The following is a 3,399-nucleotide window of genomic DNA, read 5'->3' on the forward strand; positions in this document are numbered from 1 at the left end:
ATAAATTCCTGAGGATGGAGTTGGATATTTACATCTACCGTCTCTTTACATACTCTATATGGTTTACTATGTATAATTATGCTTAGGGAAACTGGTTAGTCTACAGCATGTAGTTCTCATTCCAAAGATGAAAGGCCGTGGTCCACAGTGAGTCTTTGCGGTTGCCTTCCCCAAAACTCAAACTAAAGCACCTTTCATGTTTTTTCAAAGGAAGAAAGTTAGGCTGAGTGTTCTCTACCTCACTAACCAGTCAGAATCCTGGTGCCCAGAGTGAGCAAACCCGTTAAAGTAAACCTTCAAGAATGAGGAATTAACATTTTACTTCTATTTGGAAATGCATACCATACCTCCATTTCATACTGTACTATAATTATTTGTCTGTTTTCCCACAACACTGCAAACATCTCTCCTCACTGGCGGGGATGACACTTTGTCCATCTCTGTACCCCCAATGCCTGGAATAATTACTGGTGTGTGGTAGATGGGTTGGCTTGTTGGTTGGCTGGCTGACTGCTTGGTGCGCTCTCTAGTTTGTTGGTTGGCTGGTTGGTTGATTTGTTTCCAATTCATTGTTGACTGTTTCACTGATTGGCTAATTAGTTGGTTGGTTGATTGGTTGATTATCTGGATGATTGGTGGATGGGCTGGTTGGCTAAGTGGTTGAATGGCAGGTTGGCTAATGTCTAGCTGGCTGACTGGTTGTTGAATAGAATGAGTGAATTAGGTCTGACAGTGAAACAGTCTTCCAGGTAAATTGAAAATACCCAACCCTTTAGCCCCTGAATGATTTATTTTAGGGAATGATTTTTATGTTATGGATAGAATTTTAAATTAAAACAAATATCTTCTATAACAAAATTTGAAATTCCTAAATAGTTGAAACTAACTTTTCCAATTGTCCATTCTAATAATTTCCAAAACTTTATATTGGTGCAACTTCATTATATCACAAAATCCCAAAAAAAGGAAATTAAGTAGTTCGTTATAACTCCCTTAAGCAGAAAATTATTACTCCTTTAAGGTGTAAAACCCCAATTTTAGCACAGGCTATCCCCAGGAGTATTTGCCAAGGCTTGCCAGCTGCACACAAAATATGACTGAGAGATTACTGAGCAGAATATTGTCAATATTGTCTAGTTTATCCCTGTCTCTCTGCCCTTATATACTAATTTCTTCAAGTCTCTGAGCACTTTGTCCTTGGAAATGGATGGCTTTAAGCATGCTCTTAAAAGTACCACTTAAATGTCACTTAAAAATAACAATGACATGTAGGTGACGAGGTGGCCGAGTGGTTAAGGCGATGGACTGCTAATCCATTGTGCTCTGCACGCGTGGGTTCAAATCCCATCCTCGTCGTGCACACTGTTGTGTGGGAGTGACGTTTTAGTGCCTTGTGAATGAGGGCCTGTGCTAGCAGCAGAAGAACTAAGATGACAAAAAGAATCATGAAGTTTTACTGACACTTTCTTTAACAGATTACACCTTACCGTAGGCCAACCAATTATGAGTAAATACAATGAAAAACAGAAATTCACCTAAGAAAAGGAAAAGCCATAATATAGGTCAACTGATTTTTCACTTTGTTTTAAGACATTCTTGGTCATAATGATTTACAGTGGTGGTTAAAACAGCATATATGAGAATTTATGACCATTCTTTAAAAAGTTGGAAAAAATTAAGTATAAATTGTTGCAAGGACCTCATCACTAATGGTAAGTTTTTAACATAAGCACCTGTGAGTGTTTAAAATGAACGCATATGCCAAGGCATCTTAAAGAACATAAACAGATATCAACAATGCCTCTGAGCATCCAAAATAAACTAAAAGGGAGTCGTTTCCTACTTGTTTCCTGAAAGCCCTGTGTTCTTTTTGGTGCTTGGCATTACGGCTCAGCTTGAAAAAGAGCTGAACTGTACATGCTCCACATTTCTCAAAACTGAGGAGAAAATAAGGAGTATTTCAGGTTATTCATTCATGTTTTAGGCACCAACATGGCTTCTGAGTAAATTTAATAGTAACTTTAATAGTAAATATTAAATATGTAGTATTGGAAAAAGAAAAAAACCAATGAAAGTAATTAAAGTTGATCAATTTAATTCATTGGTCATTTATTTAAAATAAATGTTCCTATACTGATTATAAAATCATTCTAAAATATGGCTGGCATCAGCAGTGGAAAATAACTTTTAATCATTTAGAAACTTGGAGCCATACAATATAAGTCATTGATGTGAAATTAGCAGGCTTGAGACGGTAAATGGGGACTTACTAATAAGCAAAGTTTTATAGAGTCTAATTGATTGGAAAGCCTTGAAAATCATTGTCAATTGTTCTAAGACTTCATCTCAGGTTTCTCCATAGCAAGTCTAGGATTTACACAAACTGACTGCCCTTAATAACTTAAAAAAAATTCCAAAGTTTATGTTCTATTGAATATTATTATGATATAAAAGTACAAAAAAATAAGATGAGTTTGTGAAGAAATGGGTTAAAGTAACCCTTCTCAGAGCTGTTAATGTATCAATGTGGATTATGACTCTCTAAGAAGGAATGAAGTAGTTACATAGTATACAGTGTGTCTCAAACTCTTTTGACCACCATCCCAGATGTATATTGTCACAATAATTCTTGATGATAAACCATACCAAACTCAGTGGCGTAAAACAACCATCATTCATTCAGATTCACAGTTGGACTGAAACATCTCTGCTTCAAGCTGCAGGTCTATGGACCGGGATGCTCCACACCTCTCTTCCTCTCCTCAGCCCAGCAGGCTGGCCAAAACAGTTCTCAGGCAATAGCAAAGGTGCAAAAGAGGTGGTGAAAATGCATGGTATCTCTTAAGTCTTAGGACTGTCATACTCTCTACTCCACATTCAACTGGACAAAGCAAGTCACATGACCAAGCCCAAAGTAAAGGAGTGATAAAGTATGATCTATCCGTGATGACATCATTGCAAGGAAGTGGATCCAAGGAGGACTAAAAGATCTGAAACCAATAATCCAATCTCTCACAATCATGAAACCCTGTGTGTATAGGCCATCTCACGGTGAGAAATCGACCCCAGGACCCACTATGTACCCATGTATACATGTGTATACACATGTGTGGAGCAAACTAAACCTCATTCGCATCAGCACATGTGGTCCGTCATCTCCTTCACTCCTTTCGTCAGTTTTATAAGACCAGAATCAATGCAGCCCACCGAAAGTTCTTGAACCAGATGAAAATCTATCTGATAAGCATAGTCAGAAAGAAATCCTTGTCTGGAGTGGGACAAAAACAGGTCAGCAGCAGCACCCACAGACACCACCAGTAACACTGAAGTGGTTTGTCTAGAACCCCCCAGTCCAGTTTCCAGTTTAGAAAAAAAAAGCTTTAATATTTCAGGGGCAAG

At 37.9% G+C, this 3,399-nt stretch overlaps 1 non-coding gene across 1 annotated transcript; it reads left to right on the top strand.

Annotated features, from left to right (window-relative positions):
• Positions 1 to 1,274: 1,274 nt before the first annotated feature.
• Positions 1,275 to 1,356, top strand: TRNAS-GCU. The gene has a single exon. It is a non-coding gene; the product is annotated as a tRNA-Ser (tRNA).
• The last annotated feature ends 2,043 nt before the right edge of the window (positions 1,357 to 3,399 follow it).

The sequence above is a fragment of the Camelus ferus genome, unplaced genomic scaffold (assembly GCF_009834535.1).
Source record: "Camelus ferus isolate YT-003-E unplaced genomic scaffold, BCGSAC_Cfer_1.0 contig298, whole genome shotgun sequence".
Classification (NCBI taxonomy): Eukaryota; Metazoa; Chordata; class Mammalia; order Artiodactyla; family Camelidae; genus Camelus; species Camelus ferus.